Source organism: Coenobita brevimanus, chromosome 54, assembly GCF_032717465.1.
Source record: "Coenobita brevimanus isolate Jiangsu-jjx chromosome 54, ASM3271746v2, whole genome shotgun sequence".
In the NCBI taxonomy this organism is placed as follows: domain Eukaryota; kingdom Metazoa; phylum Arthropoda; class Malacostraca; order Decapoda; family Coenobitidae; genus Coenobita; species Coenobita brevimanus.
This window is the reverse complement of record NC_137007.1, coordinates 35,926,694-35,951,212: the sequence shown is the minus strand read 5'-3', so window position 1 is coordinate 35,951,212 and position 24,519 is coordinate 35,926,694. Positions and strand designations below refer to the sequence as shown.

The 24,519-nt window shown below is 42.8% G+C and overlaps 1 protein-coding gene across 1 annotated transcript in view; it reads right to left on the bottom strand.

Annotated features, from left to right (window-relative positions):
• The window catches only part of LOC145401027 (aminopeptidase N-like), a 39,706-nt gene extending 23,411 nt beyond the window's left edge, over positions 1-16,295 (bottom strand). Inside the window, exon 1 of the mRNA XM_080273399.1 lies at positions 16,151-16,295. The gene's annotated coding sequence lies outside the window, so the exon portion shown is untranslated. The remainder of the gene's footprint in view (positions 1-16,150) is intronic.
• Between the last annotated feature and the right edge of the window lie 8,224 nt (positions 16,296-24,519).

Here is a 24,519-nt window from a genome sequence, read left to right as displayed (position 1 = left end):
GATGTGTGGAAAAACGGAAATACTGAAGTTAGAGTTCTTTATTTAACTGACGTATACTAATGCACACAGATACTATCCTCAAGAGAGAGAGAGAGAGAGAGAGAGAGAGAGAGAGAGAGAGAGAGAGAGAGAGGAGCATGGGATGGGCTCTGTGTAGTCGAAAAACGTCAGAGAAGAAAAAGAACCTAAGCTCCTTCCTGTCTTTACTTCCCACCCATTTTATGCCTGAAATACTGGAGTTCATAGGCAAGGGGAAGGACAGAAGGGTTCCTACTCTCGTCAGCTTTTAAGACGCATAGGTACTTCACTTTTTTTTTTTTTTTTTTTTTTTTTTAATATCCCAGATTTTCGTCCCTTTCCAGCTTATTTCAGGTAGCTCTCAGTAGCAGAAAAAGACAATGCTAAGACTCTACATCCTTTTCATTGCATTTCTTCGTGACTAACTCCGTATGTCAGTGTTAAGCTGCTATTACGGTTGACGATTCAAGATGATGAGATAGAATTTTTTTGGTCATGTTAAAGAAAAAAAGTGCTTCATCCTTACCTGTTTATTTTTTTATGTTACGTTAACATATTCATGTAGGCTATGCTATATATCTTATGCACCCGAGGCCTTTGGTTCTTTCTTCCTCGCATAAAAAAAAAAATTAAATAAATAAATATAGATATATATATATATATATATATATATATATATATATATATATATATATATATATATATATATATATATTGTAATCAGCACATCAGCAATGGACCCATGGCACCGTAACTTCCATAACAGACAAATAAGGATGGAGATGACACCCGCCAGCATTTTCTTTCAATATATTTCTCCGAATTTTCGGACACTTCACGTGGCCATCATCAGGGTACATATGTGGGATCCTACCAAAGAACAATACTCGTTGTACTACAACATATATGGATCTAAAGTTAATCATTTTCTATATACTGTATATGTATTATTAAAATGAAGAACATGAAAAAAATATATATATATAAACTAACATAAACCAAACTTATCAAATCTATAGTCTTCGTATAGTATAAATAAAGACAAGAAAAGGAAACTACAGCAAAAATGCACATATAAAATCAATACACAAAAGCAATGCACAAAAAATATAAAGCTCACCAATCGGAAGTAAAGCCCCCAAGACACTAAGCTGAATAGAGCTCGTAGGGAACTGGTATAACTATGTCAAATGACAGGTCAGACATCGGCAACGTAACAAAGAGTAGTGAACACTGAAGCAGAAACAGAAACCTCATCAAACCACTAAGTATTGTTTACAATATTTAGTTCCGGAACAAGCTTTTTAATTAACAGTTTTTCTCCCAATAATGCATCCCCATGAGTCCCAAACCTACCAATAATTTGAAAATCATTCAGCGTGAAAGGGTGATCATTGTTCAGTGAATGATCCCTAACAGCAGAGAAGGACATCTTATGCAAAAACTTTCCAGACCTGTAACTTTTCCCAATGTGCTCGAATACTCGTATTCGGAATGCCCTACTAGAGCACCCCACATACCTAGCCTGACAACTAGGACAAGTGAACTTGTAAACAATATTCGAGCACAGAGGGTCCGGCACACGATCCTTGAAGTTGAAAAAAGATCCTATTCTGAAATCGTTGGTAAAGGGAATCCTAAAATTTACGGCAGGGAAACTATTTCTTAAAATGTTCATAACTAACTTACGATACTCATAACTAATTTTACCATAAAATGGCACTTAACATATTTCACCAACTTAGGTACATCACATTTCTTTCTATAGTCCTGTGACAGCCTGTTGCTAAGAAATTTCTTAAGAATACAGTCAAACAGTTCTTGCTTATAGTTGTTACTTACAAAATAGCTTCTTAATTTACATATTTCCTCATGAAAAGTCATATAGCTGGAGCAGATATCATAGGCCCTATTTAGCAAGGTTTTGACTGAATTAATCTTGTAGATCCGAGGGCAAAAACTAAACCAACTTAATCCAAGACCTGTGTATGTAGGTTTCGGAGAAATATATTGAAAGAAAATGCTGGCGGGTGTCATCTTCATCCTTATTTGTCTGTTATATATATATATATATATATATATATATATATATATATTAAAAAATACAATTAACACAGAAGAGAATAGTATACTGTACTACAAAAATGAATAACTAAGAATGGAAGAAGAGCTATTAAGTTTCCGTAACCCCTTCGATCCTGTGAGATATATTTATATTTTTTTTTAATCTTACTTTTCAACGCAGGGAGACTTTTCGAACGTTTACAAGCCACTTCACTTTATACTATATCTATTTTACCCTAACTTGTCCTAAAATTGCCATCTCTGCATCTGGAGTGCTGAGTTGTAACAACAGATTTACTGTGGAATAGGCCTATGATACTAGTCATGATGTAGTGCTGTGGGTAGAATGTGGAGCAACAGTGTTGACTTATTCTGCCACCGAGTTACGTGAAATAAGTTGAAATAGGAAATAAACCTGGGCCAAGCTAAAAGGACAACAGAACTTCCTCCTCAAGCTAGATATAATCGTCTGTAAATAAGAGCTTAAGTAATAGGATTGAAAGGGTAACTGAGGAGGATATGGACCCTAGTGCGGAAGCCTGCCCTCGAGTTGATGAATTGTGTACGTGAGGGTGATAGGCACAAACAGATAAGGGTAGTGAGCCGCTGAGACAGCCGAGTTAAGAGTGGGGTGAGGGGGCTGCCGTTGGATATTGAATGAAATCGTTGGATGGATGAGACGGAGAAGTGTGAGAGTGGAGGAGAAGGGCTGGCGTTAAAGGTACGGTAATTTGAATGATTTTGTTGAAGAGGTGAGAGGGAGAAATTTAAGGGTGGGTGAGAGATCTGGCGTTAAAGGAAATGGGATGAAATTGTTGGATAGATGAGAGGGAGAAATGTGGAAGTAGGGTGAGAGGGCTGGATGTAAAGGAAAGAGGATGAAATTGTTTAATAGGTGAGAGGGAGAAGTTTGAGAGTGGGGTGATAGGCCTGGCTTTAAAGGAAATGAGATGAAAATGTTGGATAGGTGAGAGGGGAAAGTTTGAGAGTGGAGTGAGTAGGATGGTCTTTATCAGATGAGGGAGAAATGATATAAATGCTGAGTTGGTGAGAGAGAGGTGGAGTTTGTTGGTGAAGCCAGGAAGGTGGGATAGGTTAGGAGAAATTAGGTTATAGGTTAGGTTGGGTTAGACTGGACTAGTATAGGTTAGATTGGGTGTAGGTAAGTCAACATGCGTTCAGGTTTATAAGGCAGGTTAGTGATGGAGCAAATATGAAACTTAGGTTGCTATGATGAGGGTTCGAAAAGGATACACTGGAGACGAAAAAGCAGTTTGACGACTGAGGAGGAGCTGAGGGACAAATGGTGGGGTGGCTTTCGAAGGGAAATTGGAGACGTAGATGTTTTGGGAAGGAAAGGACGAAATTAAAGATGAAAAGACAGTTCGCTGACCTGAATTTGAGGATGAGTTAGAGCGGAGATAGCCTACGAACGATTAGACAGACACGGCCCCTTAGACTACGGTATGATTCGCAAGACGAGTAAACGATCGAAGTAGAGAAGAAACACGTAACATTACCTTTAAAGATACTGATTGAAGACGAAAAGGCAGTGTTCTGACTTAGGATTGTGGATGAGTTTTGTTGAGGACATGAACGAGGGGAAGACAGAGATGATCAAAGGAAAAGGGGAAGCTTAAAGCCGAGTCCTCATCAAATACTTGCGGTTGTGGGAGGGAATTCGTCTTCACTGTAACCCATGGAAGTTCTTCCCCCGCACCCGTCCGCGTCCAGAGAGGCCACACGTATGGATTACAGTGATTCAGAACTCCCGCCCACAAACGCCTGCCCCAGAAAAAATTTAGTACGGACGTGGCTGTGTGTATGTGTGTGAAAATACGGACAAAAAGCAGTCGAGAGGTCAGTGTGACAACTTGGGTGAGTGAGAAGGTGATCGGAGAGAAAGTGAAAACCTGACTAATTTGGAAGAGATGAGACGAAATGTAAAAACAGTATTATTGTGAGTGTAAGACAGGACGATTTGTGGAGGATACATGGACGAATGGGCAGGGAATATGCACTTTGGGTTAAGTTCATCCAGACCTTTCTCTTTCTCTCCTTCTTTCTCTCTATAGGCCTATTTATTTCGTTCAGCTTATCTCAGGCTATCAGTCTGTCTATTTTTGTCTGTCCACCACTCTAACTGTTGGTATTTATCTGAGTACGTGTGTTTGTCTGTCTGTCTGTAAATCAGTGTGTGTGTGTGTGTGTGTGTGTGTGTGTGTGTGTGTGTGTGTGTGTGTGTGTGTGTGTGTGTGTGTGTGTGTGTCTCCTTGCGTCTCCAGTTCGTCCAGGCGTCTGTGTTATATGCAATTGGATCACGTAGGGATGTGGTGTTAGGATTCAAGCCTTGTGTTCTCGTTTCTCTTTCTTCCGTTTTCTCCATTATATTTCGCTCTCTTTCTTTCCTGTCCCTGTTTATATCTCACTTTTTCCCCTTTCTCTGTGTATAGCTTGCTCTCTTTCTCTCCTTTGCTTATATCTCGAGTTTTTTCATACCTTTCTCCGTTTATATCTCGCTCACTTGTCTCTCAGTCCCTCTTTATTTCTCGCCCTCTTTCTTTCCGTTCTCTTTATCTCTCGCTCTCTTTTCTACCTTTCTTTTATCTACATTTCGCTCTCTTTCTTTCCATTCTCTGTTTACATCTCGCTCTGTCTTTTTTTTTACAGTTTATATCTCGTTCGCTTTCTTTCCTTCCTCTGTTTATATCTCGCTCTCTTCCTTTCCTTTCTCTATCTCGCTCTCTTCCTTTCTTTTCTCATTACATCTCGCGATCTTTCTTTCCTTTCTCTTGATCTCCCTCGCTCTCTCCTTTTCCGTTCTCTGTATATCTCACACTTGTATTCCTTTCTCTATAGCCTATCTCTCTTTTTTTTCTTCCATTCTTTCTCTATATCTTTTTTTCTTTCCTTTCTTTGTAGCGCTGTCTTTCTTTCCCTTTTATGTCTGTTTCTCCTACTGCCTGCCTGTCTGTCTGTCTGTCTGTCTGTCTGATATGGAGTTCGATCAGGCATGGATGAGGTTGGGATTCAAGGAGCATCTTCTGGTCTCTCTCTCTCTCTCTTATTGCCCCAGACGTCATAAACCTGTCGAAACCCAAGATGGTGTTAGTTTGGTGAAAGAAAACCGTACCTCGTTTCCTAAGTATTGGAGACACCAGATATTAAAAGAAGGGGGTTGCCTTTCACACACACACACACACACACACACACACACACACACACACACACACACACACACACACACACACACACACACACAGTTAGTATGATCTTGCTGTTTCCACTTTCTCCTCCAGTCAGTGACCACTTGTGTTATGCATCTTTTTTCCATCTCATCATCCATGTCCTCTCTCTCTCTCTCTCTCTCTCTCTCTCTCAACACACACACACACACACACACACACACACACACACACACACACACACACACACACACACACACACACACACACACACACACACTATTTTTTCTAATTCGCCATCCTTCATCTAAAAAAAAAATGTACTCAAGGTCATCGTCAGCGGGCATCAAGGTCACAAAGTGGGAGGTCAGCCTGGGTCAAAACTGCTCAGAGAGATTTAAAAGACGTGTGTGTGTGTGTGTGTGTTTGAGAGAGAGAGAGAGAGAGAGAGAGAGAGAGAGAGAGAGAGAGAGAGAGAGAGAGAATATCCTTGCTCTAGTCTAGTCCCGCCAACCTTCGTCACGATCACGTCCTTCTCCTTGACCTCCTTATGAACTAGACCACCGCAAATAATAATAATAATAATAATAAAGGAAAGAAATGAAAGCAAAATAAAATGTAGTTTACTGTTTACTACGATGGTTTTTTTGCGTATTTCCCCCCACCAGACGAGAAGAGTAAATTTATTATAGCAGAAAAAATGAAAAAAATAAAAAAAATAAATAAATAAAAGAAAAAGTGCCAGACTCCCACACTAGGTCATGCACCCTGACACCTGATACCTTAATTCTTAACAATGAATATGTTTTTTTTTCTCTCTTTCTTTTTTTCCTTTCTTTCGTTATCTCGTGTTGCATTGTCCATTCCGTGCAATTGTTTGTGGTGGTGAGGGAAGGAGAGCGTGAAGACCGATTCAGAAAGAAAAATAAAATATAAAAGAAAGACATTCATCATCATCATCATCAACAGCAGCAGCAGCAGCAGAATCATCATCATCATCATCATCATCATCATCATCATCATCAGTGTCTTCGTCTTCGTCAGTAGCAGCACTATCATCATCATCATCATCATCACCATCATCATCATCATCATCATCATTATCACTACCGGTTCCGCAGTAATCTACGACATGAACGTCTTCAGAATCATAATCATCATCATCATCATCATTAACCTACACTAATTCGGTCATATGAACCTACATTCTTTCAGACTTTGTACGTGTTACCCCTTCATCACCACACGTCTCCCTTCAGCTTATGAAAATCTTGTCACGTGACCGAGAAAAATACCCAAACAAGGGACTGTACTGAAAGGCTCACTGAAACTTGATTAGGCTAACCCTTTTATTAGCTACTAAAAGATCTTCCCAAAACTGCAAACAATCGTCAGGAGGCAGCAAGAACAAAAGAGTAAAAGAAAGAAAAGAAAATATGCGCCCTGGTTCTGAAGGATCACTGAAGCTTGTATTAACCCATTTAGCGCATGATATTTTTCCTAATTTCAATAGGTCAACTGGCGCATGGAGGCAGGAAAAATAGAATTAAAAAGATCTTGTCGTGCTGAAGGGCTTGATCCGCCAACGTTGAGAGAGAGAGAGAGAGAGAGAGAGAGAGAGAGAGAGAGAGAGAGAGAGAGAGAGAGAGAGAGAGAGAGAATTATGGAAGAACCGAGGATAAACCAGCACGAGGTCACCCCAAAAAAGTCAAATTCAGTAAACTTTATGCATTTAATTCGCCGACTGTGAAGATAAGGAGCCGAGTTACAGGGGGATCAAGGGAGGCGGGGAAAGGCAATACGGCAATGAAACTGGAGACACGAGCATAAAAACTCCAGAAGCCACCCAAGCGAATGACATTCTCCCCACCAACCTCTCTCCCTTCCATCTCCTTCCCCCAGCTTCCCTCCCTTCCTCTCCTTTTCCCTTCGTTTCGCTCTCCTCACTTCATCTTTTCCATTTTCCCTTCCCCTTTGTTCTCCCCTCCCTCCTCCTCATGCTTTTCGGTGTTCCCAGCTTCGTATTCCCCCCCTTCCTCGTCTCATTCTCCTCCTTTCCCTCGTCCTTTCCCTCTCCCTTCGTTCTCCTCCCTCTCTTGCATTCACCCTCGTCCTCCTTACATGTTATCCTTCCTTCTCGCCCCTCTCTCCACCTCACCCACACCGTTCTTCCTTCTCCTCGTCGTCCCCCCACTCCTCCGTCGCGTCTCTGTATCCACAGCAACCATTCTGTTTATATCCCATACTGACGAAACAATGACGTTATGGTTTGTGCGTCCAGTCACATTTGGCCAGTAGAAATATACTGTACCAGTAAAGTCCACTTTGTGTGCGCGTGACGAGCGAGCGAGCGTTAGTATGCCTGTCTTAATTTCATTTTGGTGTAAACTTTCAACATTTCCGGTGAGGTAGTTGAACAATAACAGAATAATAATTGAGCAAAAATATTTACTTTCTCACGTTTTCTCTCTCACGTTTTCTCTCTGGATGTGCATAAAGCGAGGCGCTGAAGCATTTATCACATGCGCAATGTTCAGTTCTCTGCTCCCGACTTGTTGTGTAAACCAACTGCGTCGGTAAACGCTTGGCTATTGATCGAATGATAAAACCCAGAAATGGGGCAGTTTCATCATGCTGATTTCAGCCCCCAAACAGAAAAAAAACGTTCATGTAAAATTATGAGCGTAATATTCGATATTTACTTATTAGTATTCATGCAAGAAAACATAATGTTACAACAGGAAACCTTTTTTTTTAATTCGATTTCATAGTGAAGCATGTCAATTGAAGCCCTCAGTACGTTCCCTTGGAAAGCTGGGATTCCAAGTGGTTTCTTTGGTTTCATGAGTAAACAGATACCCCAAAACAAAACTTATTGAATGTATCCACTACCTGCTGAAAAAATCTCTGTCTCACATGCCCGGTAGTAGAAAAGTTATTAGGCTAGCCTCTGAAAATCATCTCGGTCGAACCGGGTCGTGCCGGGCCGCCCATTTCTCAGCTATACATAAACATCGCTTCGCTCGCTGCTCTCGCTCGCCCGTAATCTCTCTCTCTCTCTCTCTCTCTCTCTCTCTCTCTCCAGCCGGATGACTTCTATTTTCTTTAATTTTAGCTACTGTGTGGAGGATTTTCATGCAGGTTAGGAGAAATAACTGTAGTATAGAAGTTAATAAAAGTTAATATCATCCATTCAGTTCGATAAGTCAGCCACTCCTAAGTTGAGTAAAATCGCAAGGCAGCAGCAAGGATAATATAAGGAGGGCGTCATCGTTCTGAAGCGGTAAATGCCACTTTTTTATATATTAAATTAACGCCTCATTCTCCTGATGCACCCAGCTGCTCTCTCTCTCTCTCTCTCTCTCTCTCTCTCTCTCTCTCTCATTGTCTGAGTTCTTCGAAGCGCGGCATGGCGTATTCCGTTCAAGCGAGAAATTGTATTGTTATGCACCATGAATATATTACCGTTTTCATATTTTTCCCTGTCCATTCTCTTTCCTTCCGTCCCTCAAGAGCGGATGTGTTGTGAACGATACTGGATGGTGCCTGAATCCTACCAGACCTGTTGTAAGAAAAAAAGTAGGTTTACCCATGAATTTTGCCCGTTCTTACCTTGGATTTCATTATTATTTTATTTTTGATTCTGCCAGACAATTTTCGCAGGAGGAATGCCTAGTGCGGAGGGGACCATGAATGTTATAAATGTTTCCAGTTCTAATGAGATCGCCTGCATAAAGTTAACATAAAGTAAAGGATATACTGTAGTGCTGAAGGATTGCCATAGCACTGAGCTGGTATTTCAGATATAATGGGTTCGATTCAGTATGTATTAAGCCCCTCGATATTTATAGATAGATGAATGGATAGATAGATAGATAGATAGATAAATAGATAGATACCGTAGATATTTATATTTACTCGTGCTGCCAAAAAAGACTGTATATTTTAGGAGAGAGCCTTAGTAATGAAGGGAATCATGAAGGTTGGATCTAACGCTTTCCTCTCCATAATCTTCTTAGCTGAAATAAAACTACTAAGATTATCACACAAGGCGTTACCGTACTGAAGGGGTTAAGGGGGGAAATGTGTTAAAGATATGTTCAGTACTTAAATAATTTCACGTATTCTTCCTTAAGGCTAGCAACATGCCATTAAAAACACCCTTGCTGTTACCAATACGCTCTACTGTATAATATTCCTCGGTCTTGAGAAGTGCAATCAGTAATACAAAAAGCTATCCTGATCCACACACATACTCCAGCTGCTGGTTTGTATGGATAAACACACACACACACACACACACACACACACACACACACACACACACACACACACACACACACACACACACACACACACACACTCTCTCTCTCTCTCTCTCTCTCTCTCTTCAGTAATGTGCGTTTCATGTTCAGAATGGCAGCCGAAGAAGGGGTTCTGTGTTGCCCACGAATATAAAAAAAAATTGTGGCAGGGTGTGGAGAGAGGTGTTGTGAAGAGGAGGAGGAGGAGGAGGAGGAGGAGGAGAAAGTGTGAAGGAGATAGAGATGAGGACAGTTGAGGAAAGCGTAGAGAGAGAGAGAGATAGATAGATAGATAGATAGATAGAGAGAGAGAGAGAGAGAGAGAGAGAGAGAGAGAAAGCTGTGGTTGGGGAAGGGAGGAGAGGGGCTAAAATTGGGAGTAGGAAACAGGGGTGAAAATGCTAAAGAAAGGGGAGGCGAAGAACGATGAGTAGAGATGGATCAAGGGAAAATAAAGAGATAAGAGGGGAAGATTGGAGATGGGAAGCTTGAGGAAGAGGCAGGAGCGATGAGGTTACTATAGATAACGAGAGGGGAAAAGGAGGGGGAAATAGGTATACAAGAGAGGGAGGTTGCGGAAAGTAAGGGTGGGGAATGGAAGGATGGGGAAGGGGAAGTGTGTGTGTGCTAGGAGGAAGAGGAAGGTAAAAGGAGGCACTGATCTGCAAAAGCAAATCATAGTTTCGACAAGGAATGAATCGTAAGTTCGGTGAGTTTCAGTGCAAATGATACTGGAGCCAAATTCACCCTGATTGCATAGGTGATGGTTGAGGTGAGTGGTAAACACCGTAATGAACATCACTTTGCCGTGCTGGTCGAGTCATTATTCATCGCTCAGAAAAGGCCTGTTTGCTTGTACGGCCTTACTGGTGTGTGGTAAGGTGTTGGGTATGACAAATAGAAAACAATAGGGCCTGCAAGTCACTCCCACAGGCATCAGAACTCAAGGCAGTCGTAGAGGATGACCGGAAAATTGCCTCTTCACCCTTGTTTGGGATGACGCACTGGAGGGGAGGGGAAGGGGGAATGGGGAGACTAAGGGTGAGTGGGGGAGGGTTGAATGGAGGTTGAGGGGAAAGAGGGTTGTGAGAGAGCAGTGAAAGGGTTCTTATGAATAAAAATAAGCCCATCTGTCATTTTAAGGTGAGCCCACCCCATTTACACTTCCAGGCAGCTGCACCCACACGCTTCGGCTAGGAACAGCAACACACGTAGGCATACACTAAAAAGAACTAATTAAGCCCTTCAGAACCAGTGGTCTCTCTTTAAGCTAATTATGCTCAGCTGCCGGTAGCAGGAATTAAACAGAAATCCTTTCTCAATTGGAAAAGGGTTTATTCTTTCTTGGGCGGGAAGGATCTTGGTTGTTTCATCTGGCAATTGGCAGACGAATTTCTGCAGGTAACAAATACTCCTACCCGACAAAGGTTGTAACACTATTCTGATTAATGCTGTAACCTCGGTTAATGCAAACCATCACTAAGAGCTTCAACACGGATGACTTTTCTTAGGTTAAATAATGCTTACTGATGTGGCAATAATGCAGTATATAAGACAGCTTGGTACAGAGGAGACTGAGTGTTAACCAGTGCTGACAATTGTAATCGCGAGACCACGTCATCTTAGCGTACCTTCCCTTCTGCCATCCACACCTTATTGCTGACGCCCAGGCACACACATGCAGACACTCACATCATTCACACATATGCGGACACTCACGTCATTATCACACAAACAAACATCACACCCACCAAACAAGTATATATTTGCGCACATCATCAGGTACCACGTCATGATATCTCTTAGTTGGTCATTGTTATTTACATGAGACTTTTACAGTGCTTCAGAATCATGACGCCGTCGTTATTTATTTTAACCACTTTAAATTAATTAGGCCTTTATTTTTAGTCCGTTATTACGATGACGCTTTTTACTATCATCAGTCCTTATACGCCTTACCCCTTCACAACGATAAGGTCTTTATTTTCGCCTTTTTCGTTATGATAAATTTTTCACCCCCATCACTATCATAGGGTCCATTCAGTTTTACACCTCTAGCACCATAACGCCAGTTTTATTTATTCTAAGCCCTTCAGTATGACGACGTCGTTTTTGTACCATATGCGTGCTGCTGCCAGGCCATTTTATCCGGCGTGGGAGAACTTGTAGTGTCAGACTTAATGAAGGCTATATTTCAGTTTGTCTTGTGCCCGCGAGAAACAAAGTACACACACACACACACACACACACACACACACACACACACACACACACACACACACACACACACACACACACACACACACACACACACACACACACACAGCAGCCACGGCAAAACACACGAGGCTCACATATCCACTGGAAAAACACTAACAACAATGCAAATGCAACACACACTAAAGGGCGCATGGTGCTCATACACACACACACACACACACACACACACACACACACACACACACACACACACACACACACACACACACACACACACACACACACACACACACACACACACACACACACACACACACACAGCAGCCACGGCAAAACACACGAGGCTCACATATCCGCTGGAAAAACACTAACAACAATGCAAATGCAACACACACTAAAGGGCGCATGGTGCTCACACACACACACACACACACACACACACACACACACACACACACACACACACACACACACACACACACACACACACACACACACACACACACACACACACACACACACACACACACACACATGAATACCTTTATGCACCTCATCACACTACCACCAGACAACTTAATTGACAATTTTACTCAGACTTAATAATAACTTCATCAAAACTAAATCCAACCCCCCCCCTCTCCATTTCAAAAAGTCTCCCCTAAGCTGAAGAAAATCGTCTGGAGGTAGGAAGTATAAACCCTGATCCACTCCTGTCATTCTTAGCTCAGGGATCATAATCTTGTTAGCTCAGAGGCCCCCCAGCACCTCTTCCTTTGTTGGTTATGGGGTGGTCCGTATATAGCGCTGCCCATCCACTCCACCGGGGGATATCTTGTGTGTTGCCGGGACGATTCAGTTAGCATTATGGGTGTCTACTCCGCATCGTTTACACATTTACTACTCCCACTGCCACACCAACGCCCACACCGTCAGACTGAGCCATACATATAAGATCTTCCTGGTGCGTTTCTGGTGCAGCGCGCATTACGGACTGCTTACATCTTACGTGTCGTTTTTAATTCAGTGTATGTTGATTATGTACATGTAAGATCTACGGTATTTATATTAACGCTTTCATGGTCGGGACAACTCTTGTGTTTTATTCCATCTAAAGTCAAACGATTATATTTAGACGAGAAGGAGTAGAGGATCCTTAGGCTTGTATTCTCGTCGGCTAAGGAAGGTCCCTAACACCTCTTCCTTAGCGATTTATTTTTGGATACGGATAGGTAATATCAGTTGGTATGTTATGTATGATGCGTATTGATGCGAATGGTGGTATTTCAGTGACAAATGACACGGAAGAGGCTAGTAAAGTGTAATAAGCAAAATAAATCATCCAAGAAGAGGTGTTAGGGAGCTTCTTTAACTGACGAGAATACGAGTCAGAGAATGATTATACCTCTTTCATTAACTCCAAGGCCTTGATTAACACCTTCACAGCCGCGTCATTGGTCATTTATCCCTATTATCGCCAGCCAGTCTCTCTCTCTCTCTCTCTCTCTCTCTCTCTCTCTCTCTCATGCAGGGGCCTGAGAGTACTGATATTCGCTATAGTTGTTTCACTTTAACCTGACCCAGATTTTCGTCCTTTTTTTTTACTATATTTCACGCTGTTCAGTGAAAACAATATTTCGGCCCTACATCCTTTCCATAGCACTTCTTCGTGACTAGCATCATACGGTATTCTAGTGTTAATCTCCTGTTACAGCTCAATACTCAAGATGGAGATATGGGAATTTTAGGCCAAGTTAGCGTAAAAAGGGTATAGTATCGTATTTATGACAACTTACTCCTTATTAATAGAGATATAAACACAATGCTAATAAGTCCATTAGTCAGGATACGTATTTTTTTTTACAAATGAAATCGTCAGGAAGTACCAAGATTTAAAAAAGAAAAAAAAAAAAGTCACCGGATGAAAGGAATTAGGGCAGATAAAAAAAAAAAATCTATCCTGAAACAAACACAGTCGTCAGGAGGTAGCAAGAATTAAAAGGAAAATAAATAAATCGCCGTATTGAAGGAGTTAAGGATGAGGTTCCATGGCGTCTTCCAAGTCCCTCTTAGACTGGCCCGAGGTGAGCATATCCTGTGTTGGAGTTTTCTTGGAAGACGTGTTTAAGGAAATGAGAATGACGAGAAGTTTTTCCTGTTTCTTTTTTCATCATCATTTCTTTCATTTATTACTTTCTTCAGTCTCCTTCCTGAGCTTTATACATACATAAATACATACGTACATACATACATACATACATACATACATGCATACACACTACATACATACCGTACATACATACTTACATTCATAAATACATACTGTGTACACTTCATACATACATAAATACATACTGCATACATACATACTTCATACATACATACATACGTACTCTCTCTCTCTCTCTCTCTCTCTCTCTCTCAACCTTGGCGGTATGGTAATGGGCTAACCACTCAATCATCCACTGTCAAACTCGTCCATTATCCCACATCCATTTCACTCATCCACTCTCATCCATTCATCCACCCTCACTGTCATCCACCGATCCACTCATTCACTCTCATCCACTCATCCATCCTCACCGTCATCCACCGATCTATTCATTCACTCTCATCCACTCGTACTCTTATCCACTCTCACACTAATTCATGCTCATTCTGCTACAGTCACTCATATAATCTCACTCTCATAGTCATTCACACTCACACTCATTTCTCGGTCTAACTCACCCAATAATACTTACTCATTCTCACTGTCATGCACCCGTACACTCGCTCCTCCACTCATTCATTCTCTTTCATTTATCCACTCCCACCCATCCACGTATCACTCAGTCATTCTCAGTTGCATACTCATTTACTGTCACCTACACTCATTTACTTTCATTTTCACTTTCACTTCTCCACCGTCACTCATCTACGGTCGCTCACACTTATCCACGCACACACACACATCCTTTCTTTCTCTGGGGACTTTTGTCTAATAGTTCTTTAAGTTTAACTGGGTGGAGTTTTTTTTTTTTTTTCTATTTTTGCAGCTTGTTTTTCGTAGTTCAGTGACAAAAAATTATACTACGGCTCTACGTCCCTTCCGTTGCAGTTCTTCATGACTAACATCATATTCCCGTGTTAATCTTTTGTTATAGCTCAAGACTGAAAATGGAGACATTGCAATTTTACGCCAAATAAGAAGGAATGGAGTATAGTCAATATTTACTTTCAGCCTCGCCGCACGCAAAACTCTGAACCAGAAAAGAGCTTGCTTTCATTATCGGCAAACAGCACCTAATCATGTCCATATATCAGATTTGATATGCTCCTTCCCTCGTTGTTTATTTCCGTCGTCACTGTCGTTTTCATAAGTCTGCTTTAATATCTTTCATAACCATGGGATATCACATGTCCGTGTCTCACTGCAACATTGACATTAAGCCAATCAATTATTCGTCTGCCCTGGTATGTTTTTCCTTCCTTCATGACTGACATTAAACCAGTTAGTCTTTCATGTACTCGTTTCCCTACCTTCGTAATTACCGGTACTGACAGTAAACCAATCAATCGACTAGTCTCAAATGTTTCCTTGCCCTTGCAGCATCCCGCAACTTTCCCTCTACCCCATATAAAAGAAACATCTCCCATAATCACTTCTATTCGCCATACCCTCCATGTTTTCCGCATCCACAAATACCATAGGCTAATTATCTTGCATTACTCACATGCTTTCTCCACTGTCTGCCATACTGCAAAATGTGATCCACTCATCCCCTATTATTCCGCAAATCACACCGTTCATCACCACCGGGTAATTGTGGGAATAAGGTTTGGATGCACGGTGATTATGATACGATACGGGGAAGTGTGGGATTGTTGGTATAAATGATGCTTTCTTTATTGTTTCCCACGAGACCGATAGATTTTTCCATGCTTATCAAGAAAGGCATTTTGATTTATACTGCGTACAGAGTTATATGGAAATGTCGGAGTGTTAGTACAATTCCTGCTTACTTTGATATTCCCAGTAACCAGGTAACCTTTCCCATGGCCATGCGTATGTTAGAACGAATTTACCGAATATATAGACCTAGGATTATAGAAGTGTATGGTTCAGTGTGTGTGTAACTGACGCTCACTTAAATGTTGTCCTTCAGCGCTGCATAATACGTCTTTTTCACTTACGCATGTGTAGAATGATGTGTAAGTTTGGACTGCCGGTATGACTCACTCACACTGTCACTAACTTCCTGAGCGTTTCTTTGGCAGTCACAAGTACTGTTATGGTCATGGTTAAACTCATGGAGTAAGAAACATAGGAGTGTTGATATAAACCCTAAAATATATCACTCAAGCATTGCCACTAACCACTAAATCCTGCTGTCGTTAGATGGTGAAGTAATCTGACAGTAGAGCAGTTTGGTAGTGGAATATCCTTCAGGTGGAGTTTGTTTCTGCTTGCGTATCCTTCAAGTGGTGGTGGATGTAAACAGCAGCGGACCACCCTGCACACCGGGGGGATGCCACCACCCGACTGACCCGTCCTACACACACACACACTGACGGCCCGGTACCAGTCTTCTACCCTCACCTCACCCAGCCACCTCTCTCCCCTGCACCCCTCCACCTCTTTCCCCTGCATCCCTCCCTCCCTCCCCACACCACCACAGCCTTCTCTTATACCCATTCTTCTTTCCTCCCTGACGCCTGTTCATGGCCCATTCTCCCCACTCCCTCCCCACCATCATTGCTCGTGCCCACCTCACATATCCATGTTTCTTGCCTCCTTGACAGTGTTCATGGCCATTCTTGTTGCCTCCCCTTGCGGCTCCCTCCCCTTCTTCCCCATCTTTCCTCTTATCCATTCCTCTTGTCCATTTTTCTTCCTCACCTTTCCTGTTACTGGTACCCATTTGTCTTTCCTTGACCTTGTTTAACACCTGACCCACCCCCTTCCACCCTACCATTCCTCAGACCCATTCCTCTTATTGCTTTTCTTTTTTCTTTTGACAGTGTTCATGACCAATGCTCCTCCGTTCCCCTCTTACCCATCTTCCCCTTGCTTCCCCAACCTTGACATTACCCATCCGTTTTCCCTCCTCGTTCATGACAATTTCTTCCCCTCTTCTTCCTCATCATCCCTACCCTTCCCATTTCTCCTTCAACCTCCCTCATCAGTGCTTGATCCTCCTCTTTGATTCCCTCCCTGCCCTTCTTCCCCATGCCTCCCCAACTCTCCATCTGCCAATTCCATCTCGATAACTTTTCCACTCCATTTTCCCATTCCTGTCTTCATCATACCTGTTTTTAGCCTCCCCAGTATGATGACGTACTTTTTGCTTATTCCTTGCGCTACCAGGTGATTGAAGGCGGCTCTGGAGAGAATTTTCCAAGAAGGATAAGACAGCTTTCATTAACTACTTCAGTAACAGAGATTTTTCTAAGTTTAATCAAATTTCCCATCCCGTCTCCTCTCCTTCCTTTCTCTCCCTGCTGCCTTCTCTCTCCTCTGCTGTCATCTCTTCCCCTCCTACCTTCCCTCCTTCCTTCCTTCCTTCCTTCCTTCCGTCCTTCCCCTCTCCTCTCCTGTTTCCCTTTCGTCTTCTTCCTCTCACCCTCCTCTTCTGTTTTTCTCTTCCCGCTTGCGTTCCTCCTCTTCTCTCTTCCTCCCATCTACTCCTCTCTTCCACCTCACCTTTTGCCCTCCTCCTCTTCTTGTGTATCTCCCTCTCTTGTCTTCCCTCTCCTCTCTTATCTCCCCCTTCTTTTCTTCCCCCTCCCCTCTTATCTTCCCCATTCTTGTCTTCCTCTTCCACTCTTATCTTTCCACTCCCTTCTTGTCTTCCCCCTCCCCACTTGTCTTCCCTCCTCTCTTGCCTCCTCTCCCCAGTCCCCAGCCCTTCCTCCTCCACTTCTTATTCCTCGAATGCCTTGACCACCTTTCTTTAAATCTTTGTCTCAGTGTAACCTTTCTTAGTTCACATATTCTCCTCATATCTGCCCTTCAGCCATGCAGATGTTGTCTACCGCCTCTACAGACATCTCTCTCTCTCTCTCTCTCTCTCTCTCTCTCTCTCTCTCAGCACCGGACCTCCGAGCATTTTTCTCTATGGCATGTGGAATTCTCTCATGATTGCCCTGTCATCTTCCCCCCCAGCCATTCACTCATCCCCTCTCAATATCTCCCCTTTTGCACACACCCTTCATGTGTTTTTTTTTCTTCTTTTTCTCTCCTCATTTTCGTTTCTCGTCACAAATCAGTTTATTTATTTCCCTTTTTCATGACTGTCCTCTCATCTTCAAAAATGGGTACACACTCTGAAGGACTAATAGATCTGTTCCTGTGTGCTCTCCTTTATACTTCTTCTCTCATCCCGTGTTCTCTACGCTTTTGCCTCGCCCTTTCATTGCCCTTCCTCCTTTCCACCTCTCCCCTCGCCTCCTCTCCCCTCCCCTCCACCTCTCCTCCTCATTCTCATACCCTCCTGTTTCTTCCCTCCTCCCGTTTTTCTGTCCTTTTAGTTGTAACCTTCCCTACAACGAACAGCCAACGGTAACTAGTGTTCTGTTGCTATTTCTTTCCTTTGTGCTCGTTTGAATTTTGTACACCCCTCCCGTCTATTCAAGTGCCTCCCTCCCTTCTGTTCCTCTCCCCTCACCGCCCTCCCTATCCCCTCCCATCCCCTCCCCTCCCCTTCCCTGCCCTCTCTTCCCTTCTCTGACACCCATATGATTGCCGCCATCCTCATTAATTATCTTTCCCGCACCCCTTTCCCATATTTCCTCTGTGTGTGTGTGTGTGAGTGTGTGTGTGTGTGTGTGTGTGTGTGTGTGTGTGTGTGTGTGTGTGTGTGTGTGTGTCTCTCTCTCTCTCTCTCTCTCTCTCTCTCTCCGTCATCTTCAACATACACCTCCCTTCCCCATCTCTCCCATCTCTTCCCCTCCTTTCAGTTAATCTGCTGTTTAAGATGGAGGTTTATATACTGCCATGAGACAACTATATCCTTTCTTCTCTAAATTGACTCAGAATTTGCCATCTCTCTCAATCTTCAGTACTGAGTTGTAACGGGAGATTAACACTAGAATATGATGCCAGTCACGAAGAGGTGGTATGGAAGGGATGTAGAGCCATAGTATTATCTTCTTCGGCCACTGAGCTACGGGAAATATACTGCAAAAGGACGTCTGGACCAGGTTAGAGTAAACACCGTATAGGATCATGTCAAGCTAGAATTATATTATTTATTCCCTCCTCGTACAACACCCTCTGTCCCCTCTCATTCCCCTCACACTCTGTCTTTCCCCTCACATCCTCATTTTCTTTCATGCCACCTGTTATGCCACTCTCTCCTTTTCCTTCCTTCCTTCCCTCAATTCATCACCCTTAATAATCCCTTTCCTCCCTGCCAGCCCACGCGACATAACTTTTCCCCCTTTCCCTTCTCACCTTCTTCCACTCGTCACCCTCAGTCTCCATCGTCCTGGCTCTCTTCTTCCTCTGTGAACAGAGTCGGAAAACAAAATACAAAACTTCATGCGATTACCGGTACCACTCCTTTTTCGTGCGGGTTTTACTCTAGCATAACTAATTTTCCATTTTACTTTTTTTTTTTTTAGGTCTTCAATGTGGTTTGTGTGTGTGTGTGTGTGTGTGTGTGTGTGTGTGTGTGTGTGTGTGTGTGTGTGTGTGCGTGTGTGTGTGTGTGTGTGTGTGTGTGTATACTGTAGGGTTTTCTTGTATTTTCCTGCCGGCTTCGGTTTGGAGTTCTGAAAGGGGGATCGTTCTGCTTTGCTCTGCTTGTGTTTCCACGATTTTTTCTTTACACATTTACCTTTACCTTTGGCTGTAAATTATCTCTTATCCTCTCCCACTGTCCCTTCCCTTTGCTCACATCCCTTTCTACCTGCATCCCTAATCCATCCCCCTCCTCCTTCCCCCCCTCCAGACTTACCCCTGACCTCCACTCTTTCTCCCTCTCTCCCTTTCCCCTATCACGTGCCCTTAGACGTGCCTCCCTTCTACCTCCCTCACCCCCGTCCCTCACCTACCCACCCACCCACTCTCCCACCCCTACCCCACCTCACCCCAAACCTAACAATACCCTTCACCCTTTTACTTGCAGTCTCTCTCTCTCTCTCTCTCTCTCTCTCTCTCTCTCTCTCTCTCTCTCTCTCTCTCTCTCTCTTGTTCAGAGGGTCAAGTTACAAAATCATTGTGAGAGGCGGAAGAAACTGAGAAAAAGGAGGAAGGAATGGAAGAGAGAAGGAAAAGTAGGGAAGAAAGGGAAAAAAGAAAAGAAAGGCAAGGAGGGGAGAAAGGACAGGAAAATGTACCGGAGAGAAGGAAGGAAGAAGAAAGAAGGAGGGGAAGGGAGAATGAGAGAGAAGAGGAAGGAGAAAAAAGGGGATGAATCAAATAAAGGGAGGAGAAAGGAAAAAGAAGGGAGCAAGGAAGATAGGGGAGGGAAAAGGGAGTGGAGAAAAAAAAAAGAATGGTAGAGAAGAGAAGAAAATGATAGGTGAAGGAGGGAAGTGAAGAGAGGTGGAGCAAAGAATTAAGAGAAGAAAGAGGGAGTGAAATGGAAGGGGAGAATGCTAGGGAAGAGATGTAAAGAAGGAAGAGGAATGAGGGAAAGGAATGGAGGGAGAGAATGGTAGAGAAGAGTGGGGTGCAAGAGAAGGAGGGAAGAAGGGAGGAAGAGAAGAGAACGGATGAAGAGAAGGGAAAAGGGGAGGAAGAGGAAAAGGGTAAAGAAAACTTGGGGAGGGGGAAAGGAAGGAGGAGAGGAGGGAGAGAGAGAGAGGGATGAAGAGGAGAAAGAGAGGAAGGGAGAGAAGAAAGAGAGGAAGGGAGAGAAGTGAGGGAAGAAAGGGACTGTTATCTCCGAACGATAATATTTTTACAGAAAGCGTCCCTGTTAATGAAGGGGCTAATTCAGAGAAGAGAGGAGTGTTGTGGAGGGAATGAGAAGGTAGGATGGAGGGAAGGATGGAAAGAAGTAACTTGGAGAAGAGGTCGACCAAGAACTACACTCTTTTTCTCTTTAACTAGGTGTCATAATATCCTTTTTTTTTTTTTTCCCCTTTTTCATCTTCCTGACTGATTTTCATTGCAGTGGCCATTATTTCCAACACTTGCTCTTACTAGGCGTCAATTAAAAAAAAGAAATAAGATTAAAACTTCGTAGGTAAGATTTTGTTTTACGGGACAGATAAGGAGAGTACGAAAAGTCTTCCCATGTCTCTTGTTCTTCACATAAAAACAGATCTTACCTTACCGAAAATTATCGTACATATAATTGCTTCCTTTCAACTTGGCCAAGACTTCTGTCCTTTTGCAGCGTACTTCATGTAGCACAGTGTCAGGAAAAGACAAGGATATGGATCGACATTGTTTCCATAGCACTTCTTCGTGACTCGCATCCTGTAATGTTAGACTATTGTTACAACTCTATTTTTAAAATGGAGAGATGTGAAAATTCTGAGCCAGGCGAAAGTAAAAAAAAACAAAAGTACAATATTTGTTTTGCTAGAAGGAGAAGAAAAAATAAAAGATGTAGTGATGTTCTTAGGCCTCCTGTTCTGTTAAAAAACAAATATATGTTGCGAGGAATATTATCTGAAAGTATTTTGAGAATCTCAGCCCATCACTTTTACTCTCTACTTCTTTGCCTTCTTATCCCCCTTTCCCCCTGCACACACACACACACACACACACACACACACACACACACACACACACACACACACACACACACACACACACACACACACACACACACACACACACACACACACACACACACACACACACACACACACACACACACACACACACTAGGGAGAGTTTGCTTTTCTCAGTATGGCCATGTGACCCAGTCCCTCTCTGTTTGTCTGTTGCTTTTTCTGCATTCCAGCAGTCCCTTGACCATCCATTCTCTCTCTCTCTCTCTCTCTCTCTCTCTCTCTCTGTATATATATATCGCTTATTATATCTGAGGATAATCATGTAGTATGTGTGTGGTGTAGATTTTTACCCTCCACCCTACAAAGTCAGAGGAAGGTATTTTTATCACTTAAACAAAAGGTGTCCGTCCGTATAGATGGGCGGCTGGTCGAGCGTAGAGATGTTTCCGGGCCAGAATTCAGAAAGTATTCAGTGTAGTCATAAAATTTCACTTAGTTATGTTTCTTAGAGTGAACTGGTGCCTCTTTATACGTCGATTGCTGTGTCTTAAGTAGTTTTTTTTCTTAATAATGAAAAAGTAAAACAAAAGATCAAGAGATTCCAATGCGACCTGCACAAGAAATCTGAGAGGCCCAGGTTTCGTGTCCTCAAGGCTTTCTCCGTACGCCCATCGTTAAAAGAAAAGATTTGAGGGAGGGATGAGGGCCGTCGTGCGCTTGGTTAGGTGTGCAAGGAGGTGGGGGGTATGTGCTTGGTCAGTTTGCAACGGCATAACGTTGCCTGTGTTTTCCTTCATTGTGTGCTAGGCTGGTAAAAGCTCTCCGCGAGAAAGGAAAGTTAAGAGACCTTGACTTTACTGCATTTACTCTAACATAGCAGAGATCTTTCACCCCTTTCGGCACGGTTGATGACCTAATGTAGTCAGGTGGGTGGGATGATTTGACTTGAGTATACTGCTTTTACTGTAACTTGGCCTAAAATTCCCTCCTATCCAGTTTGAATACTGAGCTGTAACAATAGATTGAGACTCAAATATAGTGCGAGTAATGATGAAGTATTGTGGAAAAGATGCAAAGCCGTGATCTTGTCTTATTCTGCCACTGACGTACTGGAGTGTTTTGCAAAAGGATGAAAATCTGGGTCCAAGTTAGAGTTAAAGTAGTATAGTGACCAAGGAGACTCATCCTTCCCGCGTAAGTACGGCTCATCGAATTTTATACAACCACAACGTAGTATTTAATATGTGGGAGTGATCCAGTCCCCTCATACGAAGACAAACTGACAACAGTACTACAAAATAGATTAACTGTCCAACACCTTAAGAGAGCCGCAGTGCCCCGTTCTTCGACACCCACTACGCCGGGCCTTTCACAAGAGCCTGGTTGTGGGGTCGGTGGTAAATCGAGCCTGAGAAAACATTGGGTAGGCCTCAGTTTCGTCCCCTCCCCCCTTCCTCTCTCCTCTCATCTCCCCTCTCCCGGCACCCTCTCACCTCCATCCCTTCTCTTCTCCCTTCCCTCTTTTCTCTCCATACACATCCTCTGCTATCATCTCTCTCTCTCTCTCTCTCAACCTCACCTCCATCCCTTGTCTCCTTCCCTTTCTCCTTTCCTCCCACACACATCTTCTACGCTCATTTCCTCTCTCTTAGCACCATCTTACCTCCATGCAATCTCTCTTTCCATCCCTCCTTTCCCTCCATTCACATTTTCTCCTATCCTTACTTTCCCGCTCTTCCTCCTTGCACCTTCTCTCATCTTTTCCTCCTTGCACTTTCTCGTCCTTTCCTCCCTGCACCTTCTCTGTCTCTCCCTCCCTCCCTTCTTTTGTTTCCTCCAGCATCTCCTCTCTCATGCCTTCCAATCCTCTTTCCATCCATGCCCTCTTTGAGCTGTCCCATCCTCCTTCTCAGATATACCTCTTCCTCTCTCTCTTCTCAGCTTCTTCTCTCTCTCATCCTCTCAGCTTTGTAGTTTTCCTCATTGTCGGCTTTCATGACCTCTTCAACGTGTCCACTGTCTTGACCTTCATTATATCCTCATCCATAGTTCGTTTCCCGGACGTACAAAGAACATTAAATAAGGAAATTCACATAATTTTTGTGCCATTCGACTCATTCAGCAAAAATTGAACAGCAACTTTTAAAATGTGTCTTCAGTTCTATGACTCCTCTTTTTTTTTTTTTTTAATCTTATTCACCTCACTCCCAGACGATTATTTTGTACGTTTTAATGGGTTAGAATCTGACTCCATTAAACCCTTGAGTAGGATGGTGACTTTTGGTTTATTGTAGCTATTTTCCAGACGATTTTACATAGCTTCGGAGAGACCCATCATAGATTAAATACTGTCTCCATTAAGCATAAGAGATTACATAAGAACTAGATGCGATTGCTGTAACATTCATTTGTTTTAACCTCCGATCCATTCTGGTGTGGAGATCAAAACAAGGAAACAGAGAGAGAGAGAGAGAGCAGGTCAGTGACACAAAACACGTGCTCTAGTAACTGGTGTGATTGTAACTAACCTGACACGCGTCCATGCCACTTTTTACACCTCACCCCCTCGCCCCAGGTGCCAGACTCTTATTATTGGCAGTGCTTCCCTGCCCACTTCTTAGATGAATATGCAAGACGACTACTACCGTTCATTTATATATATGTGGATGTCAGAAAAATGTAAATAATATAAGGGATAGTGTTGTATTATGGTGTAACTTGAACAAAATATCGCTAGGGAAGAGTTGCTAGCCATCCTTTTGAACCCTCGATTGTATTATTGTTACCTTCATATGATTTTATTTAGCTGAGGAAGATATATCAGGCTGTGAAAGGGTTAGTGAAGACTGTTTCTATCCCCATCACTGCGTATGGTGTCTCCAAAGCATAACAAACTGGCTTGAAGGTAGCAAGAGTGAAATATTAAGGACGTTATCTTATTAAACAGCCTAGCATCGTTTCGGGACTTACACTGTCCTTTAGTCTACTTCCTAACACCCATTTTCAGATTTATTTAGGGTGAATGCAAATACTACTACTACAACTACTAC